Here is a 12,491-nt window from a genome sequence, read left to right as displayed (position 1 = left end):
AAAAAACAACAGCAGTTTAGACGAAGGTATTGTAATATGCAATTCCGAAGAAGAAATGCTGGAAGTATTCGGTGATTACAAAAAACGAACTCGCAGTGGGTGGCGCTGTCTAAACAGAAATAAGTTGATAGGTATATATTATATAATAACTTCAATGCAGAAAGCATACGCTTGTCCAGAGATATACTACTTTTTGGTTATTGTGCAGTGGTGAAGAAAGAAATTTCACAAAATTATATATATATATTAAAGCAGAACTTTTGTTTAAATTTTAAATATTAAAGCATGACAACATGTATGAACCAAATACTTAATGATGACATGTATGAACCAACTATTTAATGATGACATGTATGAACCAACTATTTAATGATGACATGTATGAACCAAATACTTAATGATGACATGAATGAACTGATGTAAGTGTTTAATAGACAAGACTACAGACGAAATACTCGCTGAGAAAGGTTCATTTGAAAGAATTCGATGGAGCACAACTGCGAAAACTTGCGGGGTTTCTTTATCTTTCGACGGAATGCCATTCATATCTGCCGGTGGCCTGCATTATCAGTGTCACCAAGGTGAAGATATTGATGAACACACAAAGCTAAATAGACAGAGAGCTATAGAAATGAAAGAGTTATAAAATTAATGCATATATTAGTGCAACAGTGCAACATGATAATAATTCTGTTTACGTAAAATAAAAAAATATTTTCAGAATCATGATCACACCTTTCAGAAACATCGTAAGCTATTACAGTCTTCAAAAAAACTAGGATGTCCCAGCAAAGGGGTAGTTTTAAGAATTCTGAAATTTCCCGAGTATGCGGTAAGAAGGCATTGTTATATGCATTGTAAGGCGGTGTATAGCTCTAAAACAAATGCTCTCTCAGATAAGTAGGTCATTTTGCCCATTTTTGTGACAATTCCAGGTTGAAGTAAGTGGCGATGGAAGAAAACCAGACAGAAAAATGAGAACGGCAAGTTCTATTTTAAAAAATGATCTGTCAGCTGGCAAGAAAATCAATGTAATGGATCTCTTTCTGCTAAAACTTCCTGGAGTAAACAGTCATATGTTTCATGTAACACACGGCGAGGTACAGTGCTATTAACACTTTTTGTCTACCAATACCATTTCCATTCTCTACTAAAGAATTAAAGTGGGTTGATAATGTCAATTTTGCGTGAGAAAATTGCTAATAGGAAATTGAATAACTATAGTGACTTTTTCTAGGAAGCAGAATTTCGCGAGCCAATCCTTCCTCAAATTGTAAATAAAGTAAGAGAAATGGATGTTATGGGTGTTCGAAGTGTCGCAGAAGTCCGACGTCATTTGAGAAATTTTGTCAAAACGGAATTGTTTCGCGGGCAAGAACCACCATCTGAATTAAGTCGACGGTATTATCCAACAGATAATGATATACGAAACATATTAAACACTTCACGTATTGGAAAAAAAAAGGCAGAAGATGATCAATTAAATTTGCAAATAAAATGCGATGAATAGAGTGAAGCTTTCCCAAAAGATTTTATATTTTTGTCAGGTAACATCAAAGTTGAACTTTTAAAGGTTAAGGTATTATGGAAAATATTAACCCTGCATGGGTTTAAAAAACGATATAAACAGTTTCACAACTATTTTTCCTTTGAATGCCTCTGTTTCAAATAAACTATGCTGACATATACTTATTCTCTTGTTTTTTTTTTAGCTTTTGAAAGCAAATGGTCTGGAAAAGAGGAAGTTTCTTTTCGTATATCAGTCTTGTTGGATGAAGCGCTTATTATTGCGTTATGGGAACGAAATGTGTTTAATGGATGCCACTTATCGCACATGTAGGTAATACAAAATACCTTATTTTCTTGTCACTTGGAAAGTTAATGTTTTAAAGTTTTCCAATTCGCATCTTTTGAGGTATGCACTACCGTTGTTTTTCTTATGTGTCCGATCAAATGTTTGTTACATCGTTGTTGCTGTCTTCATATCCCAAAATGAGGACATGGATTCCATATCAGAAGTCCTGAACATCATCAGTCAAGAGAATCCACTGTGGAAACCTAAAAACATAATGGTTGATTTTTCATTAGCTGAAATTGGAGCAATCGAACAGTGTTTTCCAAATAAGACGAAACAAAGCAATAGCCTTTTTTGAAGAAAATGTTTTTGACGAACTTACTTACTTAATGAATGGGTTTTTTGGGGGTTAGAAATACACATTCATGTTTGCAATTTTCATCGAGAGAAGGCGTGGAACGAATGTATTAATAAGCGCAGTAATGTAACGTATCTTTACAAACATGAGCTATTACAACTGCTGCGAAATATTGCAAATAGCACAAGTCAAATCACATTACAGAAAAACATTGATGCATTGAAAAACAGCAATCTGTGGAAAGAATCGCTGCAACTGCAGAAATACTTTGATGAATTTTGGGGATTACATCAATTGGATATTATTCAACGGATGGAATCTGACATTCCAAGTAAAAACATCAAGATGGAAAAGACAAAACATTTCACTGTCACAAGCTCATCATCCACATATCAAGTTTTTTTGGGATCAAACGACCAAATGCCTTCCTGGCAATGTCTTGATTACAGGAGTCGGAAGATGTCTTGTAAACACATTTGTGCTGTTGTTCAACAACCAAATGTTGGGTGGGAATCAATTGAAGTGAAGTTTTCCAATCATCCCCTATTTACTTCAGATCCCCATATAATTCAACCAAAAGCCAATATAAGCCCAACTCAGACTGATATCAAACACAAGTCACTGCCAGGAAACTTTGTGCAATGTCCTAATTATGAAAAAGCTCATTCTTCTGACTGTTTTCTTACCACAACAGATTATTGCTCCAACTCAATCCAAAATGTTAGAAATAAGTGTGTTCAAAAACTCAAACAAATTCAGGATGAGCTTTACATTTTGGATGATGAGAAAGTTTTGGACAAAACCATGGAGATGTTACAAGAGGTAATACAATACACAAGAAAAAATCATCCTGAGGAAAATGGAATTTCATTGAAAAACAAGTCTCTATCTCCAAAAAAGAAACAAATTTCAAAGTGTAGGTCACAATCTGCTTTGCCAAAACGAAAATGCAAGAGGTGTCCAGGTAAACGAGTGGGAAGAGCAGCTGATTTAAAAAGTGAAAAGATTGAAGTATTTGAAGAGAAGCTTGAAAAAGATGAGAAGCATGAGAAACGCAAATTACAAGTAATTGAAGAGCAACTAGCAAAAAAGATGAAAATGAACAACAATGAGAAAATTGAAAATTCTGAGGAGTGTTGGGTAGATATTCAAGGAATAAAGTTGTCATATGCTCAGAAAGACGTGCTTCTAAATCAAAATGGATGGCTTTCAGATGACCATATTGATGCAGCACAGAAATTAATTGGTGATCTTGGTACCGGAGTGGGAGGTCTGAACACAGTCGTAGCAGTCACATACAGTAACAAACTCATAAATATTCCTGAAAATATCACCCAAGCAATTCAATGTCACAATATTGGTCACCACTGGGTGGTTTCTACATCCATAAGTGGTGAAATACTAGTCTTTGAATCTATGAATACCAACCTGAATTCATCATTAAAAAGGCAATTCCAGAATGTTTACAAAAACCTTCAAGAGCAGGATGGTTCTTTAAACGTCAAAGTGATTCTCCAACAACATCAAAAAGGATCATCAGATTGTGGTCTTTTTGCTGTGGCAAATGCTGTTGCTTTGGCTAATGGTGTGAACCCTTGCTCTGTTACCTGGCTGCAGGAGAAGATGCGAGTGCATTTGGTCAAATGCTTTGAAGAACAAAAAATCGAGATGTTTCCCCACATTGAGAATGCAATGCAAACCTGCCATTCAAAAAATTATATTCTGTGAGAATATAGTAATTGTAAGCATCTAACATAAAAATAATCATGTATCGCTTCACTTTTGCTTGCACACATGCACACTGTAATTGCTCAAATTGAAGCCCCTTGACATATCATGTATGTATATATCTGTAAATAATATATTAAACAAAATTAACATTTTCTATTTGTGAATCATGGACATGGTATTTATTTTTACAACTAACTGGGGACATATAACTAATACAGTCTAGAAAATGTAGAAATAATAAATTTACCTTATAAATTTTACACAGTTGTTTGGCGAGCCCGGAAGATAATTTGGTCGTGGTATGTAAATTTGATATTATTATCAATAAACATTTCTTTAGAAATCTGTTGTTTTTACAGTTAGTGAACAAAGAAATAATTGTATAGCAGAGCTAAATAAAACGGGCTGGATACGCCACTGTTATGCATGAGTCAATTCCAAGCGTTACCATCCCCCCCGGGATACCCCTGGGCATTTGCCCTGGAGACCTTTCTCGGGGTTCAGGAATTTGCTCGTAAAAGAGATGCTCGGGAGCCGGGTATTTACTCCGGCAATAATACCCCCGGGGATTTGATACCATTTGAGTACGCGAGTCGCGACTATTGATTTCTATTAATCGTGACATTAAGTACCGATTCCCATCTCCTGGTATCCAGACGGACCGTCGTGTAGTTTTTTTCCTTACCCAGCTGCTGATGTAAAGAGACCTTGGGGAGGGGAGGATTGCGAAACATGCACGGGAGTTTGCTATGGGCATTATGTCACCGATGTGTCAGAGCTGCTAAATTTATATGCAGTTGGCAAAGCTATAAGGAGCCGCCGCCGTCTGAAATACTGGCAGACTTTCACAAGAATCACAGTGGTGAATGTGTACAGGATACTGACATAAGCATGCTTGCCAATAAATGTTGGCTGTCAACCAAGGATGTTAAATTGTGGCTTCAGCACTTGACGTAAACTACTGTGAACAGGAAAAGAGGTGCTGGAAAAGCAAAAGCAACAATAGAAAAGCGGAGCAAGGGAAAGTAACTCAGGAACGAATTTCTTTTACTACATTTATTTTTTATAGGATCTCTCATATATCTTGTTTTATAAAGTATTAAAAAGTGTTCCTAATTTTCGTAATTTAAAATTAATTGGTCCCGGAGCGGGGCATTTGCCATTGGCAGCTTGCCCGGGGGATGAATATTAGCCTTCTTGCCTTTCCCCGGCAGCGGGGAAATTGAACTATTAAAAGGAAAAAAATCAAATGCCCGGCCATATTCCCGGGGGGGGGATGGTAACTCTTGGAATTGACTCATGCATTACGTTCATTGTATATTGTTCATTGCTTCTTTGAGTATCGTTATGATGATTTAAAATCGTTGAGCATATGACAATATATGTAAAATACAAAGAATACAAAACAATAGATGTGTAAAAAAGTAAAACTGTCCAAACCTGAAATCGAAAAAAGAATTCTTCTCGTCATTTAGCCGCATATCGGTTAAATACGCATATGAAACTTGTTATTCTCAATGGTTGTTCTATATTTTAGTGGTTTGTCACAGCTTATAGGTAATTACCAATGGTTATATATACATGAATATTCGTCAATTGTTACTTACCGCTGACATATTAAGAATAATATGTGGGCGCGTACGTTAGTTGACCATGATCTAGTGTTGTTTACAACTAAAGCAAAATTTTGACGAAGCGATACGACAACAACCTTCCTCGTGCCATTCCCTTACACGGTCAAATTTGGTACTCGTTCCATTGAGTTCTATGATAACTGGAGGGGAAACGTCAACAAAATTAGTATAAATTATTAGCGCGCGGCCGCGTGGTCAAAAACATGGCGGATTTTGGTGGTCAAAGTCAGCGGAAAGACGCGGGCTCATGAAATAAAATTTTTGTCGCCCACCCTGATTTGACCACCACGATTGCGAGTATAGAAAATATCAAAACTATTTATTTTTCTAACATAAACACTTTTTTAAAACTTTATTTATTAAACTGCCAACTTTTGTGGTTTGTGGATGCTGAAATAGCGACAGAAAAGGGAACATTTCTCGACTCCGGTAAGTAGCACAGTATTAGTTTTACTATTTTGTTTTTAACACGATACTTAAAGAGTGTTTCTACTACTAAGTTTTAATTTAAAGTTATTTTGGTCCAGTCTTGTTTTTGCTTCACTTAATCGCTCGCCAGACGTGTCGAACTGTCACTTTTTATCGAGTTTTGCATCCATCTTGTATCATGATCAAGGCATCAAGCTAAACTCTCCTGATTTGAATTGAGTTTACCTCCCAAAAATGGGGCATAATTTGTTCATGTTTTTTTTTGAAAAGATGAAGGGAACGTTTACAACAGAGTTGTGTTGAAATTGAATGCAGTGCCATGCAAAATTAATGAGAACTATGGTATATGTTGTATAATAAAAATAACTATTAAACTGTTTGCCTGCTCAATTTGACTGACTGTATAGTGTAGACAATTATAATGGGATTGAAAAGTTGGATTTATGCAAACAATTTTAAAGTACTACTTAGCGTTTCTGTAAATGAAGTATTTATTGTTATAGTAAACAGGTTACTACTTCAAAACCAAGATAAAAGCAGTGTGTTGAACAATGTGCTAAGATTTGTTTCTACCTTGAAATTTTTGTTCAACAGTAGCTTGTGATTATATCATTAATATGCATAAATAGTTAAACATATTATTGTCTCATCTCATCAAATCCATACTTGGTATGATTCCAGGTGATCCACAAATTCACATCGGATGCATTGGTTACAATGAAGTTGAATGTAGAAGAAGCAAAAATAGATGGCAAAGAAATTCTTTGTGTCTTATGAAGAATTAGTAGAAATCAATAAAAAGAATTCTTTTTAACAAATTGTAAACAAATTTAAATTTGCTCATGGTCAAGCAACCTAGTCAAAGAAGCAAAGTCTGTCTTCAACATGTGACCTTTCCAATTATTTAGTTTCTTTGTACAAAATACTATTTTCGAGAAACTTGATTTGTAAGTCTTTCATTAATATTTTTTTACCAAGAGATAAAAGGAACTAATTCAAAGGCTTGATGTAAAATACAAAGATTTAACAAGTTGTTTATCATTTAATTCCCAAATGTTAGTTTGTACATATAAATAATTAGTATTGGTAGCTGTAAGTTGTTTAAGCAAAACAGAAGAGTAGTAGTGCTCAAAGGGGTTAGCATTTTTGAAAAATTATATCTTGTTCATGACATATATTACACAATTCCAAAAAACTGTAAGTAATGCACAATAATATCTATAGAACTTGATAAATTTCTTTGAACACCTACACTGTCAAATAACTATTTTGCCTTCATGCAGCAATAGACAGTGTTTTTGTCAGAGAAACCAATGCACTTTAGTTTCCAAGTTTGTAATTTCAATGGAAAATTAATGTAGTTCTGTTCAGTAATAGATCCAAGATTCTGCCAAGCTGTTTACAAAATACAAATTACCAAGCAACAGTGTCATGGTGTTTTGAATTTTTTTCTTTTTTGGAGCTCTTCTAGTTCAACATACTTTCTTTATGAGTTTTCAGTAGATTTATCAGGTAATGACAATACACTTATGATACTTATCCATTGGTAAATTTTTAGTTGACTTATGTCGTAGGACTGAAGCAAACATTTTCTCGCTTCCTTAGGAGCATTTTAAGACAGATTTATCCATTTGAGCAAGAAAAATAGTTGCACCCAACTGTTTAGAAACAGTAAACACACAGAAGCATGAAATAATGTATAAGTTTGACGAGATTGACAGGTCTACTAAAGAATGCCGTTTGATTTTCACTTTTAAAAGGTTAAAATGTCATAAAATAACTTAAATGTTACATCCAAAATATGCGTTTCTCTACTGTCGATTTTCTTTATTTTGATGTGTGTCTGTACTGTGTTTTTCACGCAATGCTGAAGCATTATTTTCACATGATATGTTGTCGGTATCGTAATTGGTTTTTTTTTCTCACTTGTTTTCGTTCATATGAACAGTATTGGAAATCAGGAGGGAGTGAATATTGAAAAAAATTTTTAAAGTGGAAGTTTTGACCACCAAAATCCGCCATTACCGCCATGTTTTTGACCACGGGGTCCAGGCCCCTTTGCCCCTCCAGGTCTTATAGAGCTCAATGACTCGTTCTCGTAGTCGTACCATTGAGCTCTATAAGACCTGGAGGGCAAAAAGGCCTCGTGGTCAAAACATGGCGGATGGCGGATGGTCAAACTTCCACTTTAAAATTTTTTCAATATTCACTCCTCCTGATTTCAATACTGTTTGTATGAACGAAAACAAGTGAAAAAAACAATTACCGACAGCATATCATGTGAAAATAATGCTTCAGCATTGCGTGAAAAACACAGTACAGACACACATTAAAATAAAGAAGATCGATGGTAGAGAAACGCATATTTTGGATGTAACATTTAAGTTATTTTATGACATTTTAGCCTTTTAAAGTGAAAATCAAACGGCATTCTTTACTAGACCTGTCAATCTCGTCAAACGCATACATTATTTCATGCTTTTGTGTGTTTGACTGTTTGTAAACCGTTTGGTGCACCTATTTTTCTTGCTTCAAATGTATAAATCTGTGTAAAAATGCTCCTAAGGAAGCGAGAAAATGTTTGCTTCAGTCCTACGACATAAGTCAACTAAAAATTTACCAATGGATAAGTATCATAAGTGTATTGTCATTACCTGATAAATCTACTGAAAACTCATAAAGAAAGTATGTTGAACTAGAAGAGCTACAAAAAAGAAAAAATTCAAAACACCATGACACTGTTACTTGGTAATTTGTATTTTGTAAACAGCTTGGCAGAATCTTGGATCTTTTACTGAACAGAGCTACATTAATTTTCCATTGAAATTACAAACTTGGAAACTAAAGTGCATTGGTTTCTCTGACAAAAACACTGTCTATTGCTGCATGAAGGCAAAATAGTTATTTGACAGTGTAGGTGTTCAAAGAAATTTATCAAGTTCTATAGATATTATTGTGCATTACTTACAGTTTTTTGGAATTGTGTAATATATGTCATGAACAAGATATAATTTTTCAAAAATGCTAACCCCTTCGAGCACTACTACTCTTCTGTTTTGCTTAAACAACTTACAGCTACCAATACTAATTATTTATATGTACAAACTAACATTTGGGAATTAAATGATAAACAACTTGTTAAATCTTTGTATTTTGCATCAAGCCTTTGAATTAGTTCCTTTTATCTCTTGGTAAAAAAATATTAATGAAAGACTTACAAATCAAGTTTCTCGAAAATAGTATTTTGTACAAAGAAACTAAATAATTGGAAAGGCATGTTGAAGACAGACTTTGCTTCTTTGACTAGGTTGCTTGACCATGAGCAAATTTAAATTTGTTTACAATTTGTTTAAAGAATTCTTTTATTGATTTCTACTAATTCTCTCAAGACAAAGAATTTCTTTGCCATCTATTTTGCTTCCTCTACATTATTCAACCAATGCATCCTATGTGAATTTGTGGATCACCTGGAATCGTACCAATTATGGATTTAATGAGATGAGACAATGATATGTTTAATTTTTCATGCCTATTAATGATATAATCATAAGCTACTGTTGAACAAAAATTTCAAGGTAGAAACAAATCTTAGCACATTGTTCAACACACTACTTTCATCTTGGTTTTGAAGTATTAACCTGTTTACTATAACAATAAATACTTCATTTACAGAAACGCTAAGTAGTACTTTAAAATTGTTAGCATAAATCCAACTTTCCAATCTCATTATAATTGTCTACACCATACAGTCAGTCAAATTGAGCAGGCAAACAGTTTGTTTTTTTATTATACATATACCATAGTTCTCATTAATTTTGCATGGCACTGCATTCAATTTCAACACAACTCTGTTGTAAACTTTCCTTCATCTTTTCAAAAACATGAACAAATTATGCCCCATTTTGGGAGGTAAACTCAATTCAAATCAGGAGAGTTTAGCTTGATGCCTTGATCATGATACAAGATGGATGCAAAACTCGATAAAAATTGACAGCTTCGCCACGTCTGGCGAGCGATTAAGTGAAGAACAAACAAGACTGGACCAAAATAACTTTAAATTAAAACTTAGTAGTAGAAACACTCTTCAAGTATCGTGTTAAAAACACAATAGTAAAACTAATACTGTGCTACTTACCGGAGTCAAGAAATGTTCCCTTTTCTGTCGCTATTTCAGCATCCGCAAACCACAGAAGTTGGCGGTTTAATAAATAAAATTTTAAAAAAGTGTTTATGTTAGGAAAATAAATAGTTTTGATAATTTCTATACTCGCAATCGTGGTGGTCAAATCAGGGTGGGCGACAAAAATTTTATTTCATGAGCCTGCGTCTCTCCGCTGACTTTGACCAGTGAACTCGACATTTGAATAACTGGAATGATAACCGAAGCCAAAAATTGAAGCCAAAAAAATATTTGTTGTCATCATTCGTCATCACACGTCAGGCTCTAGTCCTCGCGTGTTCATTTTATTTTTTTTAAATCATTTGTCCCTTGGTAATGGTAGAGTTCGGATCTTGATCAGAGCGAAAAAAAATAACGAAATTTTTGGAATGAAAAGGTTCACGGAAAGTGAATCAAAGTGATAAATCGAGAAGCAAGATGAGATGAACTTAGTCGATCTGCTCTTACGCTGTGGTTTTCCTTTAAAACATATCAAAGTCTTTAAGGATATTCAATTATTGATATCGAGATGACAACCATTTAGTATTTCAAATTTCAAGCACTATCAAAATCGATGAAAAATACAATCGCTCTGTAAAAAGTAAAAATGCGAGTTATAGACTCAATATTTTTTATGAAACTGGAAATTCAAGTTTCTTTTTTATTCGGAAAAACAGATCTTTAAATCCACTTAAATGACAAAAAAGACAAACACTGTCTGACACCGTTTGAAAGTTTACCTTCCGACGAAAGAAAAATTTATGCTTGAATATTTTCTCGTCATATTGTCTATTGTATTGTCTTTTTAGCAAACAGTGTGATTTTCAGTTGGCTTTTCCTCGTTACAAGTTGTAAGTTACAACGAACTCACTGTAGTAAAGTTTCAGCTGTAAAAAATAACCTTTTGCGAGGAGTTGGCCTCGTGTGTTGTTTGTCGTGATGTAGTTTATATGTTTATGCTTTTGCAATTTGTATTCAAATTTATATTGGCCGTGTATGTTTGGCACTCAGGGGAATGAAACTGACGTACAAACCGCGTGAATATTCGACTTTGAAGGACTGGAACTGACGTACAAACCGCGCAAGAGACTAGGACTTTGGCTTCAATTTTATATCTATAAAATGTATTGTCGTTATCATTCCAGATATATATATATATGGAGTTCACTGACTTTGACCACCAAAATCCGCCATGTTTTTGACCACGCGGCCGCGCGCTAATAATTTATACAAATTTTGTTGACGTTTCCCCTCCAGTTATTATAGAACTCAATGAGTCGTACTCATTGAGTTCTATAATAACTGGAGCGGCTATCTCAAGCGCGGCCTTAGATATCGGATGTTGTAAAAAACATGGCGGATTTCGTCCTTTGCCGCTGAGATTTACCGAAATTGACCGCTTTTCCGAAAATTTCACAATTTCCCACTCCCTCCTGAAGAAAGAGTGAGGAAAATGTATGTGTGTATTTGGGATTCGGCAAGCAATTTTTTGATGAAAATCACGATAAAAACCTACAATTCGTAACAGCGAGTCAACTGTGCTTGCTTTCCAGTCATCGGCTCCTGCGAGGAAAGCTATTAACTATAAACTATGTACGAAAGAACTCTTTGAACGTTTTAAACATCGTGTCTAATGTACATGTGCACGATGTGGACGATGTGGTCTCTTTTCAAGGTAAGGAGAAAGTCTTGAGCCATGTCCAGCCGACAATTTAAAAAAGATGGTAAAAAACAAATTCTGAAGAAACGAGATATCTCGAGATGAAAAATGTGAATGAAAACAAAACGCGAAGTGAACTGTAAAATTTCGATTTATTTCAAAGTCATCCTCAGACAGAATGATAATCCAAACAATGCATACACATATATATTTACAATGCATGAATTAAGTAACGAAAGTCAAGCAATAGAAATTAAATAGTTTGATATTTACGAAAGCGGAGTTGGAAGTGCTGTCATATTTTAAAAGGATGAATTGAAACAAGAGACCAGACTGGTGGAATGAGTGTATTGTAATTTAAGAGAAGAGTTGTAATTCTTTGCTAGCCTTAAGTCCCGTGTTAACAAACCATTTCTTAATATATGTGTATGCATGGTTTGGATTATCATTCTGTCTGTGGATGACTTTGAAATAAATCGAAAATTTACAGTTCACGTCTTGTTTTGATTCACATTTTTACATCTCAAGATGTCTTGTTTCTTCAGAATTTGTTCTTTACTTAACTCTTAAAGAGTACTCTATAGTCATATTTATGTCAATGTGGTAATGTATGTTAGTGCAATCAGACTAAGTTACACAACATATTTGCAATAAGAATTTTTTTTTAATGAAGTTTTGAGAAAAAAAACAATATATAATCTTTTGTATTTCTGCTAAAGATGACT

At 34.4% G+C, this 12,491-nt stretch overlaps 1 long non-coding RNA gene across 1 annotated transcript; it reads left to right on the top strand.

Annotated features, from left to right (window-relative positions):
- Positions 1-1,742: 1,742 nt before the first annotated feature.
- On the top strand, positions 1,743-1,993 carry LOC124444119. Its single transcript, XR_006947840.1, has 2 exons — positions 1,743-1,840; positions 1,916-1,993. It is a non-coding gene; the product is annotated as an uncharacterized LOC124444119 (long non-coding RNA).
- Positions 1,994-12,491: the final 10,498 nt, after the last annotated feature.

Source organism: Xenia sp. Carnegie-2017, unplaced genomic scaffold, assembly GCF_021976095.1.
Source record: "Xenia sp. Carnegie-2017 unplaced genomic scaffold, XeniaSp_v1 HiC_scaffold_21, whole genome shotgun sequence".
Lineage (NCBI taxonomy): Eukaryota > Metazoa > Cnidaria > Anthozoa > Malacalcyonacea > Xeniidae > Xenia > Xenia sp. Carnegie-2017.
The sequence above is the reverse complement of the archived record's forward strand: the minus strand, read 5'-3'. Positions and strand labels throughout refer to the sequence as shown.